This window comes from Mastomys coucha, unplaced genomic scaffold (genome assembly GCF_008632895.1).
Source record: "Mastomys coucha isolate ucsf_1 unplaced genomic scaffold, UCSF_Mcou_1 pScaffold14, whole genome shotgun sequence".
Lineage (NCBI taxonomy): Eukaryota > Metazoa > Chordata > Mammalia > Rodentia > Muridae > Mastomys > Mastomys coucha.
The window spans coordinates 26,821,967-26,849,929 of NW_022196896.1; the positions used below are offsets into that span (position 1 = coordinate 26,821,967).

General features: G+C 42.7%; 1 long non-coding RNA gene across 1 annotated transcript; it reads right to left on the bottom strand.

The window, feature by feature from the left end:
- Positions 1-7,731: 7,731 nt before the first annotated feature.
- Positions 7,732-26,574, bottom strand: LOC116088088. The gene is made up of 3 exons (XR_004117760.1): positions 26,463-26,574; positions 17,741-17,807; positions 7,732-7,814 (listed from the first exon to the last, which is right to left on the bottom strand). It is a non-coding gene; the product is annotated as an uncharacterized LOC116088088 (long non-coding RNA).
- Between the last annotated feature and the right edge of the window lie 1,389 nt (positions 26,575-27,963).

The following is a 27,963-nucleotide window of genomic DNA, read 5'->3' on the forward strand; positions in this document are numbered from 1 at the left end:
ACAGTGAGAGTTTCTTGATGTGAACTGAGAAAGTCTGGTCCCTGGTTGGCCCTGATAGCTTTTATACCAGGGTCAACTCTCAGACACACACCCGGTTACAGACATCTGTGGTACGCATGCCCCCTTGTGGACAGTTGGAAAATTGCTACTCATAGGCAAAACTGCTTAAGCAACGACTAGTAACCCCAAATTAATCTCTTTAAAGAAATTACTTAAATGAATTGGGAGAACACCCCTAAAGCATATATGTAGAATATGACACAAAACATTCATAAATTATAGGTAGGCTACCCAGAAACGTAAGACCAAAGCCAAATAAAATTGCCTCATTTATTACTATCTTAAATTTGTGCTCTTAACCATTTTTAAATGACTATTTCCTATTGGATCAGGGAGAACATTTTCTCCTAAGTAAAGAAAAGAGATTGTCTCAGTGAGAATGAGAAAAGGTGATAAAACTCTAATCTCAGCACTCATGGAGGCAGAGGCAGGAGGTCTCTGAGAATTTGAGGCCTGCCTCCCCTATGGAGCAAGTTGCAGGCCTGGAGAACTATACGGTAAGAGTGTGAGTCAATGCAGATACAAACCACATCTCCTTTTAATTAGTTAGCATTTGAAGTATTATTGGAAAAGCAACTTCTTTAAGAAATGTCTGACCTATTAGAATGGTAGTGTAATCCCATGTAAACTCATGTCTTAAGAGGCCCTGCAAACACAGCCCTGGAAGAGGTGAAGAAGAATGTGCCATGTGCCATGCCCTGCCAGTAGAATCTCTTCTTTAGGACATAGCTCTTATGAGGACAGGCTAAAAAATATATATATATATAAAGTTTATCTGGTAAGCTCTGAATCCGTGCTTTACTCTCAGACACTTTTAAATAAAGTGATGAGTGGACAGGCTAGTAGCATTAGATACCCTGTGAATGGCCTTAAAGAAATGAGATTTAACATGGGCATGGTGTTTTATTTTATTCTTTTACTTATTCACTTTACATCCCACTCACAGCCCCCCTCCTGGTCATCATCTCCCGCAATCCTTCCTCCATCTCCCTTCCTCTTCTCCTCTGAGTGTGTGGGGTCCCCCGGGAATCACACACACACACACACACACACACTCCACCTCCAATCCCCCCAGAATTTTAAGTCTTTGCAGGGCTGGGTGCTTCCTCTCTCACTGAGGCCAGACAAGTCGGCCCAGCTAGTAGAACATATCTAACATGGGTAAGTTTTGATGAAAAGAAAGCTACAAAAACAACTGTGGTTATGGATTTAAAACTCAGTTCCTGGAGAACCCAGGATGGACTGGGACTGACAGGCAGGCCTGGCGTCAAGATTTGCTTCAATTTGAGGGCTTCTGCTTTACTCTGTTTTTGACATTTTTATAAAATCCCATCTTACAAAAGGTCTTTTTAAAAAATAAAAAGGAGTTGAGAGATGGCTCAGCAATTAAGAGCACATCCTGAGGCTGGATGGTACATCCCTTTAAGTCCCTGTACTAGAGAGGAGGTAGAGGCAGGTAGATCTCTGGATGTTTGAGGTCAGTTTACATAGGGGGTTTCTGGTCAGCCAGGGCGACTTAATGGGACCCTGTCTCAAAACAAACAAAAAAGAGCATTTGCTATTCTCGCCTAGGACACAGGCTCAGCCCCAGGACTCATCATAGGTGCCTTACAACCACTTCTGACTCCTATTCCAGGAGATCTGCTGCCCCCTGATCTCAGTTGAGCACTTACACACAAGGTGCACATGAACTCCTGGAGGAATACACATACATCTTTAAAACATCTTTCAAAGGAATTTAAGTACAGGAAGAACTGTGCTGAGAACTAGAAGAAGGAAGGCTCAGTCTGTAAAACCCTTGCCATACAAGCATAAGGACCCAAGTCTGATCCCCAGCAACATGTAATGATGCGTAGAAGCTCTAGGCTCGATGGCAGACACCGTCTCAAAAACTAACACAGAGAGTGACAGAGGATTCCACATGAATGAGCACAGAAGTACGTGAGCCCCTGCCCAGCCTCGTGCACACGCACGTGAATACACACACCGCACGCAGAAAGTGACTGAAGAGGAAAACTGAGCTCTTGTTTCCACACCTGTGCAAGCACATTGGACAATCAAAAATATGTACACACCAAATGTTTTAGTTAAAAAATAGTGAGAGAAATGAAAGCTATTAGCATAGAAGCCAGGCAGCATTCCATGGGGCAGGTCAAAGATGGCAGATAGCGAGGTCCTGAGCGGCTAGAGGATGCTGAGGCCGTAGGGAAGAGGGCAGAGAAGGCACAAGTCCTGCTGTTTCTCCTTGCTTTACACAATCTCTGTAGTCTTATCATTCCATTTATTTTTAAAAATCCAGTGTTCTTTTGTCCCCCTCCCTCTCTCTCACATACACACACACACTCACACTCAAACACACTCTCACACTCACTCTTTCTCTCTCATACACACACACACACACACACACACACACATCTGTCTCTGTTAGACAGAATCCTGCTATGTAGCCCAGGTTGACTTGAAACCCATCACAATCCTTCTACCTCAACCTTCCGAGACCTGTGAATTAACACTGAGCCTCCACGCCCAGCTTTAGTGCACTTCTTCTATTTGCATATTTGATGGTTTCCTCTAGCAGAATGATTTAAAGAGAACTCAGATGAGGTGAACTTTGGAGTTGTGCTAGATGACATAACTGTGGGCCTCCTGCTCTACTGGCTAAACAGAGTCTTGGTGATGAGTGTCTTGGTTAGGGTTTTATTACTGTGAAGGGACTTCAGGACCCCTGGCGACTCTCAAAGGAAAGCACTTGACTGGGGCTGGCTTATTGTCTTAGCGTTCAGTCCATTATCATGGCAGGAAACAAGACAGTGTGTAGGCAGACACGGTGCTGGAGATGGAGTTGAGGGTTCTACATCTTGATCCACAGGCAGCCAGGAGAAACCAATGACACTCTGGCCATTCTTGAGCTTATAAAACCTCAAAGTCTGCCCCCAGTGATATACTTCCTACAGCAAGGCCACACCTACTCCAACAAGGCCACACCTCCCAGTAGTGCCATTCTTCATGAGCTAAGCATCTGAACCCATGAGTCTGTTGAGTAGGGGGCCATACCTATTCAACCCACCTCAGTGAGGAATCAGATATTTGGTGAGTGCCATGTGGCAGATGACTTCCTGAGATGGACAGAAAGTTAAAAGAGACTTGCAAAAAAGACAAGCTCTCTATGGAGAACTCAGGTTCCTGCTCTCCTGTTGTTCTACTGCAGATGGCTAACATCCAGTCATGCTGGAGCTTGCCCATCCCAGTCGTTCCCAGCCAGTGGGTCTGACCAGGAGGCACCATCAGCCTTACCACCAGTCTGCTCAGTCAGAAAGTCCAAACTGAGACCCCGAAATCTTCCTTTTCAGCATGCTCTGCTGATGGCATAAGGATGCATTCTGATCATGTTCAGGTTGACAAACCATCAACCCACACCACCAAGGACTTCAAGATGCCTCCTGATTCTTAAGGAAAAGCTCTAAGGAAAATCTGTAGCATGAAACTGTATTTCCAATTAATGATTCTTATTCCTAGTGAGCAAATATATTTCATCCCCTACATGAACCAGATAAATTTAATGGTCTATGAGCATTCCAAGCTATATAAATGGTTAATTCAGACTGATCTCTAAAAACAACTAGGATCGAACCTGCTTTGACATTGAAGAGGGGGGAGAGAGAGACAGAGAGGGATGTGGAGAGAGAAAGCATGTCAGAATGAAGCAGACTGCAGGTGAGTCCAGTATTGGTACTCTGTGGTGGTGACAGAAGGACCGGGAGCTTGAGCTCTGTCACTTCTAGGTTGTTTAAGCTCAGCATGTCCTCCCTTTACTATGGTACCCCATAGCTACAACTTTTAGCTGTCAGCAAAAGATAAAATTTAAGCAACTCCTAGCAAGCTTTGTCACCAAGATGGAAGAGAAAATATATATGCCCTTGGTGCAGGTTAGATTGGGTCTTTTGTGCAATTAAACCTTCTGTACAGTTTGAAAAGCTAGTGTAAGCCTACATGGCCTACACCAGGAACACATACAGGAATGCCACAATGAAGCCTCTCGGCACAATTCATACATAAAATAAAAGACCAGATTCATGAAGGTGTGTAAATTCTCACAGTTGGGAGTATGGTAATAATGGTTAAGTAGCTGGATAGTTTGATTTTTTTTTTAATAGCAGGCTTCTCTGTTAATTATAGCCATTCTCAATCTTTCTGCTTTTATTCTGAATTTACATGTACAATTTTTTTCATTGATCTACTTTTCATTTTCTCTTAAAACATTCCTTTTGGTAAGTAACTTCTCTAAAAAGGTTAAGTTTGTTTGACGCAGGCGTTTTACTGTATTTCACTGTGACTTTGTGGCAACACTCTCTGTGTGTAATGATTCAACATGTTTTATGTCTGTCCAAATATTCTAGATTAAAAACACATTGCCGCCTGCTAATAGGTATGGGGATACTTTAGAGGAGTTGGTAAAGTACCTTCTCAAATGAGCATGCAGGGCTCCTAGGAAAGTCAAAACGATTCAATTCTAGGAGTAGTCTGATTCTTGCCAAATCTTGCATTGAAATATTACAATTACATAGGAAGTCGTCTTTCCTGTTTAGGATCCTTTCTGGTTTGATAAATTTCTACCAACTTTGTAAACATTAAAATAGAAGCAATAAAGATGTGAAATTCCACACAGGGGATCTACAATGTTTGGGTAATTATAAGCACATGGCTACCTTACACGTGATTGCTGTTTAAAGGTCTATTTACTAGGGCTCTGGGAAAACAGAGCTTCTCAGATTCAGGTTTATTTACATGCACTGAGAATTCAGCATCTACTATCAATTCCTTACAACCTGCTTTTCTTCAGAACTCTAAACAGTATTAGCTGAAGGAGCACCACCTGGGTTGGTTATGTTGTCTTGTCTTTTAGCATATTGGGTTTTATGAGGAGTAGGGAGATGGGCCTGGGGGGAATTCACAATGCAACTAACTCCCAAAAGTGTGAAATGCTCTCCCAACAACAGGGAAAAAAGAACATATTTTATGCTAATATTTAGGGCAAAAGTTTCCATTGACAAATCTTAATATAGCCTATTTATCACAAATGATTACTGTCTCACTTTAAATTCATATAGTGTTTTGTTTGTTTGTTTTTGAGACAGTCTCACAATGCAGCCCTGGCTAGTCTGTGTTCCAGTATGTAGACCAGGCTGGTCTTAAACCCAGAGATGCTACCCTGGGATTAAAGTCTTGCAACAATCCCCACCCACCTGCATTTGAAAAGAGTGCTTCAATGTATCTGCTTCCAGGAGCCATTAAAACAAACTCAGAAATGTTGCAGATTCATTACTAATGAAATAAGCCCTTTATGTCTGAAAGATGGTTGGGGTTTTATATTGAAATGAATAACCACAAGATTTAGAAGTTTGGAAAGTTAGTGTAAACCCAGCATTGCTTCAAAAGCTCTACTGCTCAGATTATGAAATGCCACAGCTAAGAATTATAATGAACTGGTCTCAAAAACAGAACAGAGATGGGAAGTAGGCTACTGGTTGCCAGCAGCCATGGGGAGGGAGAACATGGAATTAGTGTTTAATGGGAAAAGAACTCCAATTTGGGAAGATGAAAAAGTTCTGGAAGTGGGTGGTAGCCATGGTGTCTGACATTACCACATGCTTCATGCTGTGTAGCTGGATGCTTTAAACTGGTTAGGATGGGTAAATGTAAAGTGTGTTTTATCTTAGTTGAGAGAGAGGGAAGGAGGGAGGGAGAGAGACAGACACAGAGAGGGGGAGAAGGGAGAGAGAAGGAAGGAGAGAGGGACGGAGAGAGAGGGAAGGAGGGAGGGAGGGAGGGAGCATGTGGAACACACCTGTCGTCTCTGAAACTGAGGCAGGAACATCTTCTATTGAAGGCTAGATTGGGTCTTCCTTATAGGGAGTTGGTCTCTGACCAACAAAACAAAAAGTACAAAGGTTTAATAGAACACAGCTCAAGAAAGTTCCCCTTGCCAGACAACAAACAAGTTACAAAAGGAATCTAAAAGCTGATTGCTTTCTCATTTTAACTCTGTTGTGGATTTTCCAGTGTATAAAAGTGTATTTGAAAGTGAAAATATAAGTTCTAATGTGAAATACTGTAGCTTCCAGTTTGAATGGCTATGCTAAGCATATAGACGTTTATTGGGTTGTCTAGTCTTGGTGTATGGTTAATTTTAGTATGTGATGATTTTTAATTTGCAATGTTCTTTTAACAATAAGGTTTAAAGTAAAATAAATAAGTAGAATTGTCCACCTGTGAAAATAATGCACTGAGAGGCCAAGCTTTTGATGGTTTTATTGACTGTTGGGCTTTTCCTCACAGCCAACCACTAACAGGCATAAGTGTGGTTTTCTACCTAACTCCACAAATGTCAAGGGAAACGTTGGTTATCCCTAAGGAGGTTAAAACCCAACCCTTTTTCACCCCTCCAACTATATGGATGTGAAGCATCCTCAATTGCTCATTTTGTTTTTGTTTGTTTTGTTTTAGATAAGACCATTTCAGTCAAGATTAGAATTCTGTACATCAGTTTCTTTTTTGTGGAAGCTTAAAGGGTAAAGCACTTGTCCAAAACTGACTCTGTTGGTTCTGGACATGGTGTGGCCTGCTCAATGCTTATCAGAGTTCCAAGGAAGAACAATCTTCAATAAAAACCATCTTTCTTTCTTGTCTTCTCTAATAGTACCAATTCTGCTTCTTCTCTTAGGTCCCAATTAGTATACAATACCTACACAAAAGACAAATAATTCCAGGTTTAAAATTCCAGAAGCATGCATGTCTGTGTGTATGTGGTATGTGCATTTGTGGGTGTGCATGAGCATGCATATGGATGCTGTAGGTCATTTCTGAGACTGTCATCCCTCAGCCTGGAAGCACCTTATTTTGTTTGGGATTAGATCTATCCCTGGGACCTGGAATCTACTAATAAGGCTAAACTGACTGCCTAGAAGACCCCAGGAATCTGCCTGCCTCTGCCTCTCCAGTGTTGGGATTAGAGACACACAGGACAACACCTAGCTTTTTTATGTGGATGCTGGGGACTAAAGTCGAGTCATCACAATTGCATGCAATTGGTTTTCTGACTGAGCCATCTTTCTACCCCACCCAAGCAAGAATGTTTTCATTTCAAATTCTTAGGCTCCAAATGACAAGTTCTTATTGGTACTCACCCTAGTCACTCTGCTAGTCCCACGTGTCCCCTCTGCAGTAGTCCTTGCTTTGGGCTATTGTCACTTTTCCCATGTAAACATTACAGTCACAAATGGTTAGGGCAATACAGTGAAGACTCAATATCCCAGTCTCTTTTTTTATACCTGAGGCACTGTGGCCTAAGAGACAGCTAGGGACTTAGTCAAGAGCTTAGGACCCATGGTGTTTCCTTATACCCCTCTCAAATGAGTAGCCTTTGTATGTCTTCACTTTTGATAAAATTAAGAATTCCAAAGGTAATTTGCAGAAGTGTAAATGTTGTATATTATAGTGGTTAAATATTCACACACTTATCTTATATACAATTTTAGTTGCGTGCCTCTGGGCAAAGTGCACATGATATGGTTAGGAATCCGTATGATGTAACCAATACCCATGTCATTCTCTCTCGTCTTCTTTATCCTGCATGGCAAACTCCATGACTCCCTAAAGAACCACTGTGAACTCACCTCTAATTTCTTTTTTACCATCTTGGCAATCTTGGTGGCTTTGCATATTTCAACAGGACTCTGCCAAAAGTGTTGCCATCTCTGTAAAAGTGGAGAGGAAGCTCAGTCTAGACAGACAGCAGATAGCAGCTACAGTGTAGTTCCTTTAATCCATCCTGGGGAATTTTCTGGTTCTAATTTCTGCCAGTTTTCATAGAACACACCGGTCTGTGAACTGGAATGGGGGGTTGTTTCAATCCCCAGGAACAGGTTCAAGTCAGGCTGCACACAGTGGGTACCCATCAGCCCAAAATATAAGGAGAGTCCAAGATTAAACTGATGCTGCTCAAGGTCTGTGATGCCATACGTAGTTTGCTCTGGTATTTTTTTCAGACCCTGTACAGCCTGAGACCTTCATCCCTGGGTCTCTCTGCATCTACCTGGACTCTGCTTAGAGCCTGGCTCATACTGATTTCCTTCTGAGCCTTTCAGGTTTTCATCTCATGCCTCCTCTGTCACCTTGCCTTCCCCCTTCCCTTCCTCCTTCTGTATCTCCTATTACAGGAATTGGTTATCCAATATCAACTAGTCAGCCCTGAAAACAGATACATACAGTAACATCATGCAGACCAAGCACGTTATAGTTATGTGTTTAGGATTATCTATATCTACCTACCTATATATGCAAGCATGCATGTAATAACAGAGAAAGAGAGGGGGTATACATGGGAGAGCTGAAGATAGGAAAGGTATGAGAAATAATGAAATGATGCAATTGCATTACAAAGCCAAGAATCAGAAAATTATTTATGAAAGTTTTCCTGTTTGCATTAGTCTTAATTAAAGACTCAAAGGGAATGAACCTCTTATTTTTAGCTTAAAAATAAATAATTCCTGCCACTTGAAACAGACACACATTTTCTTTTATTTAAATATAACCCTTGATAGATTTATTTTCTCAAAGTGGCACTATAAAGAAAGATGGAGAAAAATCTTTATCTTCCACAAGACTTTTATTATTTAATATTTGTTCAAAGCTATGACATAAAATAGAGACTGTTCTTCCCTACATTGGTGTCTTTTGTGGTTGAGTCCAGTCAATACTAAAACTCCAGTGCTTGATGTTGTTGTTGTTGTTGATTGATATTGCAGCTATGAATTCAAAGTGACCCTATTGTTTAAGACCCCATCTTAAAAGTTAGCTTCTATTTTAGCAATACTAGGAAGCCCTCACCTTGCCAAGAATATCGAATATCGATTTGGGTGTAGAATACAGTAATACTGAAATTATAAATTTAAGGTAGCCTGTTCCTTTCATAAAAATCTTGGTTCATTCTGGCATTCAAGGCTTGCTACAACCCAGTGCCAGCTTCATTCGCCACTACTCTCTGACTCATGAACAGAGCCAGTGCTGTGGACCCTTTCACGTCCCTCTGTATCCTTCTTGCAGACACACGAGCCTCATCCAGAAGGCTGCCTCCTCATCAATCTGGTTTTAACTGTAGCAGACAGGTATGATGTGGTTTTTCTCTTGCACAGCACCTGCTGGGTCCTGTAGTGGGGAGCACGTGGATGTGAGGGGAGGGAAGGTAACCTCCTTCAGTGAATTGTGTTGTTGTTGTTGTTCTCACATGGTCTCCAATCCCCTTCATATAGATTCACATCTTTTCCGAGAGAACACATTTGTTCTACAGAGATATTAGCTTCACAGGACAATTATTTCCAAAGAAACCCAGGGATTAGGTGTATTGAATTTGGAGCAATTCCTAACCACTGGGGCAGGGAGAAGCATACATCTGAGAAAGAGCTAAAAGATCATCAGGTTCAGTTGGGCCCACATAGGCCAAGAAGGGTGGTGGCCACACTATTCAAGGACCCATTCTCGCGCTACCATCATAGCTGCATTGCTTGTTGTCTATTTCCTGGCCTTAAATTCTTCACAAGACCTTATCTCGTTGACAATCTAGAAAGATAGTTTAGAGGTAGGATGTATGTGGAAAACACTTAGAACACTAACTGGGTTATAGAAACAAAGTAACTACTTGTGACCTACTATTATAAGAGAAGAAGTGAGGCCCAGAGTACGGCCATGCACAGAGCCTCAGTTAGTGACAGAGACGGGATGATAAACCAGGCCTCTGGTTTCCTGTCCAACCCAGGAGACAGGGTCTGTCAATATAGCCCTGGTTGTCCTGGAACTCATTTTATAGATCAAGCTGGCCTCAAACTCACAGAGATCTACCTACCTCTTTCTGAATCACCTACGTCCTCTACTCTCTAGTATTAGGATAAGAGGTCTGTGCCATGGTCCAGCTTCGTGAAATTCATACTAATAGATGCAGAGATAATTAGTTTTAACGGTTTCTTCCGAATGACTTTTCCAATACTTTTTAGCTTGCATATAGTTAGAAATGAAGAAGCTAGCAAACACCAGCGACCTAACCAAGTTCTTTGAAATAAATGCTTCCGTTAGCAAAGGGCTTTTCTGTTCACTTTCCTACCCCATGCTCATCTCCCTCTGTCAAAGATGCTGTGATTCCACAGAGGAAAGGGTGGGGCGCTATGCAGCAGCAGTAGCAGCAGCATCAGGAGGCTGTTCCTTGCTACCAACCAATCTCTGGGCGGGTAAATCACACTGCCAGCTAAGCCTCACAGCTCTCACCAGAGCTTTCAGATTTCCACAGGACACGTTGCCCTGACCACATGATTGATGACTGAGAAAATATTAGCGGCATCAGCTTAAATGAAAGGGGGATTAAAGGCTGGAGCCAGTATCTCCGAGGACAGGGCTCACTCGAAGAAGCCTGTTAAACAAGCGGATGGTTCCTTGAAAGTTGTCTGCAAAATGTGCAGACTGACAAAGTGTTTACAGAACCCCTGGGACTCCAGCAGCTAGGTTTACCTTTAGCAAATCACCCTGATGACTATAATCACTGCAGTCCTGTGGTTATCTTTCTTCCACGGCTGGAGATGAAAGAAAAGCAATCACAGGGGCCAATTAATTAAAGCTGCCGTTCTCCCCCACAAAGAGCTGGAAGATATCTTCACGCGACTGCTCAAAGCAAACTTTTTTCTTAATTCCAGACTCTTTTAGAACTCAACTATGCAGACAGGAAACTTAACCTTGGTATTCCTAGCTCTTGCTCATCAATTTTCTAGGTTTCAAATGTATTGCTTTAGAAGAATTCACTTCATACTGGGTATCTTCCGGGTAGGCGAACACGCTTGAGAATTAACGTAGTGAACCAAATCCATGCGAACCCTTACAGAGTGTCGTGTGAAACATGTAACCAAATGGCTGACGGTCAGCGTACCAGTAAATCCTACCTCTGCAGCTTTTCTTTAATATTTAAACTTAGGAAACCGTTGTCTGCCTGTTTCTGGCATTCGCGGGTTTTCTTGGAGGAGGACGCCCCTCAGTTTCCTTCTATTCCAACGTTGTGTTCCTCGCTGTGTTTTCTCTCTATGGCCGTCTCACCTTGCAGTCCTTCCTGGAAGATAATTATCATCCCCGGGCCTGTGTTTCCCCCAGAACATAGGCTGCCACTTCAGGCAAGCTGCGCTGCAGGCTCAGGGAAGTGAGTCAGCCATCTGGCTCAGCGGGCCACTCAGAGGCAGCATTAGAGGGTTTTGCTTTAGACAGTCCTCTTTGAGCCACACCTGTGATCTCATTGGCCAGCACTACTCCTCATCCCCAGTCTCCATTTCCTGGTTCCATTCCCATTCTTCCTCCTGATAAACATGGTGGGTTTTTGTTTTGTTTTGGTTTTGTTTTTGTCTTAATTCTATGTTTTTATTATATAAATCATATCTGCTCTCTGTCCTTCTCCTACAGATACCACAGAGACCTAAAACACATGGCAATGCCTTTTAGAATGAGAGTTAGCCACGAGGGCCAGCATCAGCTTGTTACATACGGACTCTTACAAACGTGCTAAAATTAAAAACTTATTATCTTCCTTTGAATTAGGTTAAATTCCTGGGGAAGGCATGTTGACCTTGAAATAAAGTATGCTATCCAGCTGGGGATATAGATCAATGGCAGAGTGTGTCACACGCACAAGGTCCTGGATTCGATCCACAGAATCACCAGGAAGGAAAAAAAGTTTAACTATTCTGTTTAATCCATAAGAGCCAAACAAACATGGCCAGATTTTTCTGAAGGTTTGTTTCTAACAGTATGTTTCCTATCTCCAGTCTTATGGATGGTTAATAAATATCCTTAACTCAGACATTAGTTTTTAAAACATGTCACATTTAGAACATATTGCAAGACCTTTCTAAGTGAGGAAACATGTGTTTCAGAGGGCAGGGCAGGCCTCTTTGGCACACTAACTACTGCTTGCTGTTAGTAATATTTGTTAGACTGTGGATGTGCCAGCTGCGTGCCCAACCATGGCTCCAGGATGAGGTCAGTGGCAGTCACATGGGTAATGTCGGCAGCTTTAACTGAACCCATATACTTCTAGTTATATCCACTAAAGGTGAACTTCAGCTTCGGGATGCTCCAAGTTCTTCAGGGTCAATCTTACCCTCTCTGGTGCATGCCTATCCATACTTGAAGCAGAAAGCCAAGAGCAGTGCTATCACTCTTGAATTGCTCTAGCTAGATAATTCAGCAAGAACTAGATGAATTCAAAGGTTACTCCCTTTATACAATGCCTTAGATTCCTCACTGAGAACTCTTTCCTGAAAGCAATGACTTTCAAAGTTCTACGCTCCAAGTCATAGGTAAACAAACTCTTTGCAATTATAAGTTTCCAAATTTCTGAGATGAACTGCCTCTTCAAGCCAGTGTCTGAAGGTCTCAATCCCTCTCCAATAATCAGCTAACTAGGACTGGGGCAGGGGGAGGGGGTAGAATTCTTGCTTAGTTCTTGCCCTAGGTTTAATCCTCAGCACCAAAAACTAAACCAAAATGAAGGAATCTTCTGAGAGGACTATCCATTTCCTCTTGTTCTCTTGCCCCACCTCTTTCCCATCTCTGCTAGAGCCTTACAAAGCTCGGGGAGTCCATCTCTCCTCTCCCCTTTGCATTTTACTAGCCACTAAGGATAGTGCACATTTGGGTTAGCGCTCCTCTTCAAGCATTCGTCTCAACTCTGCCTTTTCAAACAGGATGTCAGGGTCAAGAGTGACTCCCAGACTCACATATAGACTAGGCCAAAATAAACTGTCTCCCCCCCCCCTTCTCCTTTATGTGAGTTCTCTACAAGGCCTTGGGGCTCCTCTCTGCCTGCAAACTTAGCCGTGAGCATCTCAGCATGTCAGAAACAGCTTAATTAGAGAGGAAGGACTGGGAGTCTTATTTCTTTTCCTTCCAAGACCTGCTTTAGTCTTGCTCGTGTTCCTGGGCCTTTTCTCAAACTGCTTGTTAAGGAGATTGGAAAGAACATCTTTGCTTGGACTCAGCGTTCCATTTTGTTGTCACTCAGTGTTCCCTCACGGTGACAAATAACCTCAAGAAGACAACTTATGTGGACTCAAGGTTTCAGAGGTTGGAAACCATGATGGGCTCACACCATCACCACGGACCTATGGTGCAGCAAAACATGTGGGCAGGAAGGCACAGTATAAAAATGGTTCATTTCATGTCAGCCAAGAAGCAGAAACAAGACAGGAAGGGACAGGACAAGATTGTCCTTCTAAGTGACCTGCTTTGTGAATCCAGGCTCCACTCACCCAACAGTCTGTTCAGTATGATCTTTGCAGTCTGCATGCTCTAATGATCCAGTCAGCGCTTGGTGATCACATCCACCAGCTCTGGACCAAGCTTTCAAAACACAGCCCTTTGGGAAACAGTTCATATACAAACCACAGGATTTACCCACTGCTCAAGGGCAAGGGTGACTATTTGTGTTTACATATCTGAGAAGGGCTATCTGTATGACTCTTCTCTTCAGAAGATGCAGTCTTCAGAGACAGACCATAGATACAAAGAGAAATTTGTATCCATCCTCAGATTGGTTGAGCATCTGAGAACCGTTGTTGGTTTGAACAAGACTTTTTGTCAACATTTTTCTAGTTGTTTTTGTTTGTTTGTTTGTTTTTGAGACAGGGTTTCTCTGTGTAGTCCTGACTGTCCTGGAACTCACTCTGTAGACCAGGCTGGCCTCGAACTCAGAAATCCACTTACCTCTGCCTCCCAAGTGCTGGGATTAAAGGCATGTGCTACCACCGGGAGCCAACATTTTTCTAAATGGCATCAAGGAAGATGGCCTCTTCTCTCTCTAATGGGTCAGATGACAAGATGTCAGGAAAGAACTGTCAACCACCCTGAGTGCAGCCTCCCAGGGAAGGGTGATGTCCCACGGGACAGGTTGGCGATTCCCATGAAGAGTTGCAGTGGTGTGCCATCCCTACTATGCTGAAAGCAGAGGAAGCAGTTTTCCCAAAGGAGGAGCACACTAATTAGGTATCCAGTACCAAGTGGTCAGTCCTGAAAACATGCACATAAGTGACATTAGACAGACTAAGCTGGTTATATTTAGGAATACACACACACACACCTATACACATACACATGTAACAACAATTAAGGGAAAGCAAGACATGCATTTGAAAGAGGGCAAAGGGACATGTGGGAGGGAGTAAAGGCAGGAAAGGGAGGGGGATGGTGTGATTGTCTTATCATTTCAAAAACTAAAAGTAGTAAAAATACATTTTAATGTGGTTTGGGGACTTTTTGAGGAAAGGCACTCATAGCCAAGCAGGATGACCCGAATTGTATGCCAGAGCCACTTGGTGAAAGAAGAAAACTGAGACATACCGATTGTCCTCTGACTTCTGCATGTATATAACCATGTAACTCCCCCCAACCCCCGACTGACACACAGAGAGAGAGAGAGAGAGAGAGAGAGAGAGAGAGAGAGAGAGAGAGAGAGAGAAATTAATTAAAAACTTTTCGGTTTTGGTTTTGTTTTTTTTGGGGGGGGGGTGTTTTGGTTTGTTTTGGTTTGGTTTGATTTGGTTTGGTTTGGTTTGGTTTTTCGAGACAAAGTTTCTCCATGCAGTTCTGGCTGTTCTAGAACTCCCTCTATAGATCTGGCTGGCCTTGAACTTTGGAGATCCTTTTCTCTTTGGTGCTGGGATTAAAGGTGTGGGTCACCACTACCCAGCAGTGGTGTTATTTTTTAAACAATTGCTATCAATTTTCCCAGGTGAATAACCTGCTGAGACCTGCTTTTACAACTCTGTGAGTCTCAATTATGATAAGCTTAATCTATTTACACAAGAAAAAGGCTGTAGTGCAAAAATGTGTGGTCACACACACACCAGTCTAATTTTAGTTTTTATTTGTTTAATAAGTGTTTTTCTCTATAGTCTGCCTCTGTGATCAAATTCACAAAAAAAACCAAAAAAACAAAAACAAAAAAACAAAACAAAACAAAAAAAACAAAACAAAATAAACCTCCCTAAAGCAGGGACCCCGCCCCAAAGCCCAGCAGTCTTTAAGATGGACACTCCAGGAACAGTGTTGGCCATGGGGAGATATTCGTTCTATTTCTCATCACTGCTGCAAAATACCTGACACAAACAACTTTCAGTAGGAGAGATTTATTTAGCTCATGTTCTGGAGAGTACAGTCTATGGAGGCTTGGCCTCATGGCCTTGGGTAGCAAGATTTTCAAGGCTGCCAGAGTACTGAGTGCAGAGAGAGAAGAGACTGTGGATCAGGTGTAACGTCAAAGGCACCTCCACTATCACCAACAAATGAAAATTTCCCAAAGGTAGATCCTAACTCCGCATCTCAAATTAGGTCAATATGGTGGAAACCAAAGGCTAACACAGAAGCCCGTGGGGAGAGTGGCATTCTCTGTGGCACTTCAGAGAATGAAGAACCAACACATAGTGCAGAGATAATTCTCATGACAGAGTTCAAAACCGCCTCTGGTTGAAATTGTTTAACTTCCTCCCAGGCTTGTTTCTTTTGCATAGAATCAGTAACCTGCTCTTCCGCCTGGAAAACTCCGCTCCTCAGAAGGCATTTAAACCAACCTGGCGACGGTTCTTCCGTATCTCATTGTTGGTTGCCTGAATGTGCTGCAAAGGGCCAAGTACTTCGTGTCTGGATTAAAACATTTGGCTTTGTTTCAAGATGCCACATCTGTCAGGTTCTTGACAAGAAGCAGAACGCCCGCCAAGAGCTCAGAAACGGGACAGCAGCGCCCTCTGGCGTTCAGACAGCAACACGACCGTTTCACTGCACAAAGCTGCCAAAGGTGCTCCTGCTTTAAGAATTTAGGCCGCTCTGCAAGCAGCAAGCCAGCAGGTCCCCTGATTGTCCCATTCTTGTCTGGGCTGAAAAGAGTGCCAACATTTCAGCCCTGGATATTCTCAGTCTAGTAGTACCAACAGTAATGTGTTGGCTATGGCTGTTTGGAGGTGTAACTTGTCACCCTCCACTGCTCATGGAATCAACGATGCCCCACTGTTGCCTACCAAAATGTCTATCTTATGGAGGTTAAAAAGAGGTTGGAGAGAACTCTCTGTGAGCTCAAGAACTATTGGGCATAATGTGGTTAGTAACACGTGGGTGAGAGAGAAGCTAGATGACGGTGTGTTGGAGTTGTGGAGGTGGTGCTATGCCTCGGGAGAATCCACTGTGTAACCTGGGTGCACCTCCCTCGCAGAACTGAGTCAGCAGAAATCGGAAACAATTCTCTTCAATTCATGACTCAATTTGCAAACGGGATACCATTGAACAGGACCCCCAGGAAGTGTTGACTTTCAAATGGGTCTCGGCCCCTAGGGCTACATCATGCTGTGGTCATCGCAGTGGAACGGCCCCTGGAGGATCTTCCAAATAGCTTATATATAAAGTATGTGTGTGTACTATTATTACTATTTCACATCATCATATATATTATTATAAATCATATAATAGATAGAAATATATAATATAAAATATTTTTCTTCCAAAAACTTGACTCAATCCTTAAAGAACAAGGAATCACAAGGTGACCCTTCTCTAGGTGAGCCCGAGCCTCCCACTGGTGCTGGAGAATGGGGCCTGGAGCCACTTGATGTCAACAAAGAAGACGCAGAACCATCTCACGCCACATGATATTGCATGTGTTTATTTACTTCTACTTTATTGCACAAGGCTTCAAAGTACAGAAAAGAAAATCAGGTAAAATACAAAAATGGTAACGGACAGTTACTTAGGGGACTTCCCCCATGTTTCTTCCACTGTCTGAAGGGCTGGACCGTAGGCCCAGCTCTCATTAAGCACTTACGAGGTCGCTCACTTCGCACCACACCCTAGCTGGGCAAGGCTGTGTGGTTGCCTGACTTTGGCCAAGTGCAGCTGCTGCAGCAGAAGTTGTGTGTTAAGGCAGAGAGGCTGTGAGATGAGGAAGCTGTGCCATGGACTGTCTGGTCCCAGTGGGCCTCTGCCCGTTTCAGGACCAAGTATTTTGTCTTGCCAGAGACTAATCTCTGAACAGAAGAGCTCTTTCCGCATTGTGGACAAAGGGAGAAACCTTGTAGCAAGCAAACTGTTCTCTAGGACCCAAACAATTGGCCTTGCATTTCCTGGGAGCTAAAGAGGAAAGAAAAACATGGCATGCCATCCAGCTGTTACAGACAAAACTTTATCGTCACTCCACAAAGGAAGAGAAGCAGTTTTGGTAAAGGATAAATATTGGTGTGTCTCGTAACATTCCTTGAGGCAGTTACCTACCACCTCCATAAGGCCATCCCAACAGCAAAGGCTACATTACCTATACTAGGAAAATGCTCCACCCATAAGCTGCGCCCAGAGCCCCAAGTATGTTTTCTGGCTGGCCTCTACTGTGTAGCAGAGGCTGACCATGAACTCATAATTCTCCTTCCCCATACCTTCCTGGTACTGCTAACATACACTGGGCAAATTGCCTTGAATTTTGTGTTTTTCTGGTGCGGGATTCAAACCCAGGGCTTCATGCATGCTTGGCAAGTGGACTCCCACTGCACTGCATGCCTGACCCTGGAAATGATTACATATCATACTATCCTCAGGGAAAACTGAGAGTGAAGTACTTTACCATATTTCAGTCACTCTTTGAAGTGGGTAAGTGACCAGTTGTAATGATGGTACGGCATCTGGAATATCTGGAAAAAAAGAGGAACTACATAAGAATGAAATTCTAGAATAATTGAGTAGCATGTAATTAAAATTGTTATTTATTTAAAGTATGAATTGTTGGGGATAAAACAAGAGAATGACGAAGAGAGTGCCCAGGCACTCTGGGTAGAGGGCACAGCTATGCTAAGGCCTCAATGTGAGAACAAAGTGCTTGCCCAAGTAACAGAAAGAACATCATGGTGTCAGAGACAGCAGTGGTGGAGGCTCTCAGTTCTCCATGTCAGGAAGTGAGAGAGAGAAAAGAACTAGCCCCAGAGCCCATGGCTTCTGAACTAGAGGAGGGTGGGTATTTTCCCCAGAAAAGGAAAAAGCCAGCCCCTAACCCGGGGCTCATGTTCTGGAGGGAGGCTGGTCAGAGCATCCAGATGCTGTACATTGGGAGCAGCTGGATCCCTGGTTTCTTTTCTACTTTTTTTTTTTAAAGATGTTAAATCTTCTCTTCTCTCCCAAGGCTCTGCTCCATGGATCCCAAAGATCCAGGTTCTGTGTAGAACATGAAGGAAATCTGGCACTTTGGAAATGTCATGATGAAGTGTCTTGAAAACAGAATATTTGGGTAGAAGGTAACCATATGGCCCATGCTTTTGCCTCAAACAGCTTTATACAAAGACTTTGTCCAACACTGGAGTGGAGATGGGCTGCGAGGTTAAAGCCTTCTCATAAAAGAAAATTATAGATGGCATAAGGAAGAATCTTCAAGTACATTTTCCCCACAGACGCATTCAAATGAAGTTAAACTGGAAATACAGCAAAGTATTTAAGTTTTCTTTCCTGTTGCTATGATAAAAAAAACTGGCAAAATATGGTTTTTTGGCTCACAATTCCCGATTGTCATCCATGCTGGGAAGTCATGATGGCAGGAAGTTGAAGCAGCTACTTACACGGCATCCGCAGTAAGGAGCAGATAGCAGTGAATTGACGAAAGTATGCTAGTCCTCAGCCAGCTCCCTCCACCATTCATACACTCCAGGGTTCCCTGTCCACCCACAGCGCTTGTTCTTCCTCCATGGATGCATTCAAGATAACCATCTGTAGACGTGTCCACAGGCTAACCCGGCTAGACAAGCCCTCACTGTATTTCTCTCTGAGGTGGTTCTAGATTGTTAAACTGACCATTAAAACTAGCCATCACACAAAGTGGGGTTCATAGTCAAGTAGAATCATTAAAATATAGGAAATGTGCTCAGGATCTCACCTTACCTCTCCTCTCTGACCTTTTCCTATGTTCTGGAGCATTCATCAGGATAGCAATAGTAGCGACTATTAGATGGTATAGATGTCAAACATGGCTCCAAACACCTAGTACTCATACTTGATTTTAGACCAGGTAGTAAGTAGTTAGATCTCAGATACTTTCTCATTACTGTCAGAAAAACAAAACAAAACAAAACAAAAACAAAAACAAAATGAAACAAACAAAAATACCTCCACCGTGGCCAAAAGTAACTTGGGAGGAAAAGGGCTTATTTGGCTTAAGTTTCCAGGTCACAATCCGTCACTGTGAGCAGTCAGGGCAGGCACTGAGGGAGAAACAGAAGCAGAAACCATGGGAGAAAGCTGCATGTTAACTGCTCCCAGCCTCAGGATCAGCTATCTCTCTTATGTAGCCTGAACTCAACTGAGGTTCCCTCTTATTTGGTGAGTCAAGTTAACAACTAAGATTACCACTTATGAACCTTACTTAACAATTTGTATTTAGTGCTTATTGGCTACTAGGGACCATTCAAGGGCTCTTCCCATAACTCATTTGAGCCTCATACTTATGGTAAGTGTTTTGTGGGTATTATGATTTATTAAGCTCATTTATGGATAAGAAGAGTGGGATTAACTACAGAGATAGAGATTAAATAAAGGGATTAAAATTCAGTCCTCCTGCAGAAATGTCAACTTTGTGAAGTTTCCCATCCAAGAGACTACTGCAGAATGGGAATCGAATACTTGCCATGACTTGTTAGCCCTCCCTGTGCCTGCAACAAGCTGCCATAGACTCCAAGGGTCAAGAGGAGATGGAGGCCCAGCATTAATTTTCTTCACTTCTCTGAAATAGGACAGTAACAATCCCTATACAAGATTCTCTAACCACGGCTGCACCTATGTCTGCAGGCTTCTCTTGTTCACCTTGCACTTCATGAATTAATATAAGCAGTGTTTCTGTGCTCTTTCCACATCATGACTACTTGTCTCCTTCCTCAGTCCAACCTCCACAAAACTCCAGAGACTTCTGTCTCCTGTGACATACTCCAGAGACCCCTTTCTCCCATGATCCTCCAGCTCTCCCTCTCTGTGGAGATGGCTTCTAGGTATTCTCAATAGAGACCACATCCCAGATGGCCCTTACAAAAAGAATCTCCTTTTTATATTCAATTTCAATGCCAATGATTTGAAGATAAATAAGAAATGGTGTAATTTTCCTTTAAATTAGCATATATTTGTATAAAATAATTGGCTATGTTATATTTTCATACACATAGGCAACATACATCAATTATATTCAGCCTGATTCTTGTCCTTGTCCCGTGGTCAACTTCTCCCACTTTCTTCTCTCAAGATCTTCTTACCTCATGTGAGAAAAGCCTCTGATATTTGTTCTCCATGGTTGAATAATACCCTCTTGTACATACATACCACATTTTCTTTTCTTCTAATAAAAATTTGTATTTATTTAAAAACATTCAGGATGTCAACAAGATAGCAGCAATTCACCTTTGTAATTACAAAGTGATATTCAGGTAACAAAAGAATTATTTTTGTATGAACAACACCAGAGAACAGAAAGAGGAGGGAGGACCCCAACTCCACATGTAAATAACATATGCTGTACACCAACAACCATGCCATTTCCAAGGCACAATTAGTCTGTGGCTATTGAGAATACCATCAGAACAGAGCTATCTAAAGACACTCAGTAGTATGTTAACTGTACAAAAACCAGACACTATATACTTTAAAAACAAACCTTACACAACCTTGCACTTCAGGTTTTTTTTTCTTAAAAGAAGGGATTTAAATCCCCTTATAAGGATTTAAATGCTTTATAGACAAGGAGAAAAACTGTCCAATAACTTATTATTCATCACCATCATCTTGTTCCTCTTCATCTTTCTCATCCCCTTCCTCTTCCCTCTTTTTCTTGCCCATTTCCACCTTGACATTCCCTTTGATACTGCACCAGGCTTTCCTTTAGCTCTGTAGGTAGCAATATTATCCCTGTAGTCTTCGTTCAAGCGAACAGTCTCTTTTCCCTAGGCGGCTTGTCAGTCACAGCAGTGTGACTCTGTCTCTCCCACCCTTCTGATGCCTCAGAAATGGAGCTTAGATCTTTACACACAGTGTGACCATCAGGATCAACTGTCAACCAGATGGCATCAAGAAGGACTTAGCAGTCAGATCTCTGAGAACATCATGAAAGCTGTCTCATCAAGATTAGTCTCTGGCTGAGCCTGGGAGACACTATCTTGGTTAGTTCATTGAGATGAGAAGAGACATTGTAGCTCTGGGCAGTGACATTCCCTGGGCTTGTAGCCTGGAGTAAATCAAGAAGAGAAAGTGGGCCAAGCACCAGAACATATATCAGGCTATGCTTCCCAACTGTGGATGCAATGGAGCCAGCTGCTTCGAGCTTCAGCAGCCAGGGCTTCCCCACCATGATCGGCTGTACCCTCAAACTGTACACCAGAACAGACTATTCCTCCCTTACGTTGTCTTGCTATACTATTTTATCTCAGCAGAAAGGAAAAGTAACTAAGACATACAATATCTGACTTATTCAGCATCCAGGAGAGCAAGATTTGTTTAAAGAAGAAGAAACTAATACACAGAGAGTTAAAGCCAGTGGTCCAAGATCATAGAAGAAGAGACAGAGCCAAGATTTAAACCTAAGCTGTCAGACCTAGAAGCCCATGTTCTTAAACACTCTTCAGTACCACCTCCCTCAATAACTTGTCTCGGTTACAGAAATAGTAGAGAATACAAGAGTCTCATCCAGGTCTGCTTCAAAACCTCAAAGCTTATGCCTTAATCAGCGCACTCAACTCCCCGTGCAGTCAACAGAAAAGTCAACTTAACATATTTCCTCCTGACCTCACTTTCCCAAAAGAAATACGTGTGTCAAGGGGGAAAATTCATGGCTAGAGAGAGTTAAACAGTCTAATCCAGAGAGGGTATCTGTGTTGAACTACAGTGGACAGGCAAGCAAACCCCCTATTTAAATGTTTAAGGACTCTCCATGAGTAAGAAGAAAAACACAATTCATAGCTAAGATTTAAGACCAGAAACTGCAGGCTTGCAGGCTGGTAAATTTTTCTCGCACTAGGTTCCATATGGCAATAGCAAACAGAACCTCTGATTTCTTTCATTTCTTTGGAGACCATAAAAATCTACATTTGCAAAAATCAATATGTGTTTCCCTTCCTGCCATTTCACATGATAGACAAACACAATCCCCGGCCCTCCAATAGATATTACACTGTTCTTTTAGATCACCCTAGAAATATGTGCATAGCAATGTCTAAAGTCATAAGGCAGTTTAATTTCAATGTGTTCTTGTGTCCCGAGCTAGAGTCTCATGGGAATGTACATTCAGACGATTGCTGGGAAGCTTCGGGGACATCAAGGCGAGGTCTGAAAGTGATTAGTACAATATATTCCAGGAGAAATGTTTTGCGTGACCTTTCTGGAGGAGACTGTCATGAAACTCCAAGGTAACCTGCAGGACTTCAGTCACGCACAGCTGATGGTGGCCCCTAGCCGGGAGGCTGGGCATCAGGCCCACAGTCACCCCAGGGACAAGTGATCATGTCTCCCATTTTTCATCCAGGAGAAGAAAACACCTTAGAAGCCCGTGTGCACAGGTATATTGTCCTGCACATGTATTCTTTTCCAGGTCAGAGTAAGAAGAAGGGATCTAAGTGGGGGCCGTGCTAGATGAAGGCAGCCATATTGTAACATAAAAAGAACAAGAGACAGAACAAGGAAGAGAGAGAGAATAGGAGAAGGAATTCACGAGAATGAGAGCGAAAGCGGGATTGTTTTGTATGAGTGCTTCACTTCCATCATCAAAAAAGTTGCAGAAAGTAAGAAAAAAGAAATGTTTAAGACACACCCTATTGAAGCCAAGAATCAAGGCTGGGTGGCTCTATTACTAGGGATGCACACACTAAAGAAATATCAGATATCTTATTGGGAAATATAAAAATAAGCCACAGGTCCTGTTTTGTGATGTTTATAGGCTGAGGAAAATAGAAAATAATGAAAATATCAACAACAATAAGATATCACACATTGCAATGTCTAGTGGCTCTATGTATTATAAACACCAAACACACATAAGGGGTGGATTACATTAGGAACCACCAGGGCTTGCATCTAAGGACATGAACTCAAGCAGAGCCCCAGCCAAAAGGAGGCTCTGGCAGAAAGTGCTTTTGTGGCTGAAGGGAACATAAATGTAAAAGCCTTGAGGTGGGAATGTGTTAGTTTGTTGGGGGAATACCTACGCATATAAAGTGTGCTTTGCCATTCAAGCAATACAAGGGCCAAGTCATGACAGCTGTGTCATTTGACTCTTAACATACAGACCCACCTTACCACTTCTTACTATGCCATCAACACTATACTTCTATAGTGTCCAAGTTTAGGTAATAGTGGCTGTGCTGTAGGACTACATGGGACATATGGATGACTTTCAGCTGGGCAGTGATGGTCAACTTGTGAGCAAACAGAGCTAGAATTTGGCAGCTTAATACCAATGATACACTGTCTGTTCATTAAATAAAAAAAAAATACCAGACTTGTTTTGTATGCAATACAAGGCTAAGGGGACTATATATATGGCAGGGAAAGTTTATGCATTTACATAGTACAAACCTATTTTTATTGAATTCTCAAAAGCAATGAACTGAAGAACAAACATAACCACTATTCAGAATGCAATCAATGGCAGCCAGTAGGCACAGTCAGGTCAGCCCTATGGAAGTATGGGGCCATGAAATCAGGCATGAAAGGCATGTGCCGGCAGCCATCTGATGCTCCATAGTTTCGCAGCACTGACTCTGCAAAGTGCTATCTTGAGTGCACTGTAAATTTCTCATATGCGCAATGGCAGTGTTATTGATGTGCTTCTTAGGACAACCCAATGGGAGGAATTAAATCCCAAGGAAAAATATTTGGAGATTTCAAGGGTGACAAGAGTATAATAAGATTTGTTTTTTGAATCCTTAAAAGCATATTGCTCTGCAAAGAATGCACAGCCTAGTGCTGGAACCCCGCTGCCTAAGGTCTATCCTTTCCTGATGTGAATCTCTTCTGGGAATAGTGAAGTGCATACACCTAGTACACTAAGTGCATGAAAGATGAAAGAATGAATGACAAAGGTGTTGAAACAGACATATCAAGTTGAAATCAGAGCACACAGGAGTGCTCAGGGAAAGACTATGGAGGAAGGGAAGAGAGAGTGAGAGGGCCTTTCTAGCAGAAGAAGCAGAGAAGGGAAGAGCATGAGGTGGTCTTTGAAGTAAGAGGAGAGAATCTTGACTGAGGACTGTGCGGGTTTGTAATTGAAAGGCCGTGCAGCATGAAGGGAACCCAAGACGCTTCTGCTGCCAGCTGCTGTTTATTTCGCTTTCAGCTCTGCTGTAATTGGTTTATGATTCTTGGAAACTCACGCAGCCTCTCATTTTTCTAAAGTGTAGCAAAAGAATTCTAGCACTTGCATGAATGGTAATAGAAATAAATATGTCAACAAATTCTGTAAAATTATGCCACGTAGCAATGTAATCATGAGTCCCTAAGTGTGAAGAGAAAAAGTGAGGGTAGTCTGGGCAGAGTCTGGAAGATGGAGATGATGATGACCTTGTCCAGAGAGATGACAGTGAGAGGAAGATTAAGGAAGGAGGGAGGTGCAGATGCTGCGTCTTAATTTGCTTCCTAGTGTGATAGACTCCATGACTAATGGCCACTTGAGGGGGAAATGGATTACTTGATTTTACATCATGTAGTCAGTCACAATCCATGGAAGCTAGGGTAAGAGCCTGGAGGCAGCAGTTGGAGCAGAGACCATGGAGGAACACTGCCTACGGATGGGTGTTTCATGGCTCCTTCAGTTTGCTATCTTTTTATACAACGAAGGACCACCTGGCCAAGCAAGGCACCATGCACATGGGCTGAAGTCTCCCACATTAGTTATTGTTCAAGAAAATGCCTCCAAAGACTTGCCTACAGGCCAATCTGATGGAAGCATTTTCTCAATTGAGGTCCTCACTTCTTAGATGATTCAAGCTTGTGTCAAGCTGACAACTAACCAGCACATAAACATTCCCCTTTCAGAACTTCCCCATATATAAAAGAAAATCTAAAGCTGTGTTTAGTGGAGAGGCTCCTGTTTAGGAAGACTGTCTGCATTGGCAGGCTTTAGGTCAGCTTAACACAAGTTAAAGTCATCTGAGAGGAAGAAACCTCTATTGAGAAAATGCCTCCATAAGATCAGACTGTAGGCAAGTCTTGAGGGCATTTTCTGAATTAGTGATTGGTGGGGAGTCCCAGCCCATTAAATAGGATGCTATCCCTGGGCTGGTGGTCCTAGGGTCTACCAGAAAGCAGGCTGAGCAAGCTATGAGGAGCGAGCCAGTAAGCAGCATCCCTCGTGACCTCTGCATCAGCTCCAGGTTCCAGACCTTGCTGCTTTTGATAATGAACCGTTATATGGAGCTGTGAGTTAAATATGCACATACACACACCCAAGTAGCTTTTGGTCATGGCTTTTCATCGTAGTAGTTATAACCCTAACAAAGACAGATTCTTAATAAGGAGTTAATGTAATGGCATACCAAGTATTGAAGGATAATGACAAATAGACGCCAGTAGCCTTATGCTCAGAAAGAGAGTCTAGTTCCTAAGTTAAAGAGCTCGCTTTTTGTTGGCGTTTTCAAACTAAGTAATAGTTTCCTTTTTCTAAAAGAAATAAAGCTAAATAGGTAGTTAGAGTCAGGTGTATTTTGGGTCAGAAAGATGAAGTCGCCCTCCTCTTGCTTGTTCAGTTTTCTCTAAGTCCGTAGGAAGACAGGTGTGGAGGTTTGTACATACTTGGCCCAGAGAGTGGCACTATTAGGAGGTGTGGCCTTGTTGGAGTGGGTGTGGCCTCATTGGGGTGTGGCCTTGTTGGAGTAGATGCGACCTTGTTGGAATAGATGTGGCCTTTTGGGGGAGGATGTGGCCTTGGTGGAGTGGGTGTGACTTTGTTGGAGTAGCTGTGGTCTTGTTGGAGGAAGTATGTCACCGTGGGAGTGGCCTTGGAGACCCTTCTAGCTTCCTGGAAGGCAGTCTTCTCCTGTTTGCCTTTGGAACAAAATGTAGAACTTTCAGCTCCGCCAGCACCACATTTGCCTGGATGCTGCCATGCTTCCTGTCATGATAATGGACCAAGCCTCTGAAACTGTAAGCCAGCCCCAATTAAATGTTTTTCTTTATAAGAGTTGCCTTGGTCCTGTTGTCTTTTAACAGCAATGGAAACCCTAACTAAGACAATGGGATCCAAGAACTAGGGAGGGTACAATATTGTCTTGGTGAAAGGAATAATGAACTGAGAAAGAAATACTGTCAGGTCACAAGATGTGCAGAGAGCTTACCTGATATTCAACAGCTTCAAGAAGTTAGCACAGTGGGTGTTTCCCAGCCTGCAGTCAGGCATGAGGAGTCAGAACTGTGTTGATACGGAACTCAAGTTTTCTACGTGAGGATGGCTAAAGGAAAGGTAGGCAGGGAGACAAGGGCATGTTTTGTTTTAATTTTTTTCCACACAATATATTTTGTTTCCCTCCCCCCTAACTCCTCCAAGATCCTTTCCATCTTCCTACCCACCCAACTTTATGCTCCCCACTCTCCCTTTTAAAACAACAAAAACAAGCTGGGCAGTGGTGGTACATGTCTTTAATTTCAGCACTTGGAGGCAGAGGCAAGGTAGATCTCTGAGTTCAAGGACTGTCTGATTTACATAGTTCTAGGACAGCCAGGGCTACACAGAGAAACCCTGTCTTGAAACCCCACTCCAAAACAAACAAACAAAAGAACTAATAAAATCAAAACTCCATAAAAACACAAAATTGAAAATCAAAACAAACAAAAAACCAATAAGATAAAGAGGAAAAAAGCCAGAAGAATATAAGATGAAGCAAAAAGCCTATGAAGCAGTTTATTTTGTGTTGGCCAGCTATTCCTTAGAGTGGGCCTATGAGGGTCCTACAGTGGACTAGAGGGCCATGCTAGGGAAAGGAGAGTGAGGGGTCAGAACAGAAGAGATGATATGAAAGGACAATGATGAGGTGTCAAAGCCATTTTTATTTTTAACATGAAGTCCTGCTATGGTGCCTGGGCTGCCCTCTAGGTTCTAGTTTCCCCTGCCAGCTGAGCAACTAGATCATGCCACTATCTGTGCCATAGTCTCTCCACGGTTAATAGTTTAAAAGAGCTAATAGCAATAAGAAAGTTTTGAACTGGAAGTCCCAGGCAAACTTCAGTGCGCTTCAGTGAGCTTCAGTGTGATGTAATCATCCAATGGCAAACTTAGTGTGGGATGTTAGAAGTCAAGAGGTAGAAAGTGGTGTAAATTTTAATAATGTAAGGTTTAGAGCCAAACTATGCTTTTGGGTCAGGGGTAGAAGTCCAGAAAACTCACTTTAGATATGGAAGCTTAAAAATGAAAGCTTTATTTTCTGACTTCTCAGGGAAATTGTCAGTTTGGGATATGAACCACTTCCCTGAAGGGAGATCGTACAACATTTTTTATAGTATGGGAACCCAAAGCAAGGATGATCAGGATGAGCTATTGCATTGACTAATCATACTTTGACACAAGGGTTTAAGCAAGGAAGTTAATATTGGTGACTGGGCCTTATGTGGGTCACCTAGTTTCTGGTTTCCTTGAGTCAGCTTTTGCAGTCAGGTCCCCTCTTGGACTGTGACCTGGAATTTAGAGTGACGTGGGAACAAAGGGGTGGGCAAGCTGTATGTAGTCAATGAAGCCAAGAGAGGCAGCACACTTATGACTTGTGTGCCTTAGTTTAGATAACAGGATAACTGCATCTTCCCTCTGTACATCCCTTACTGGTTAGCAGACAAACACGAAACATC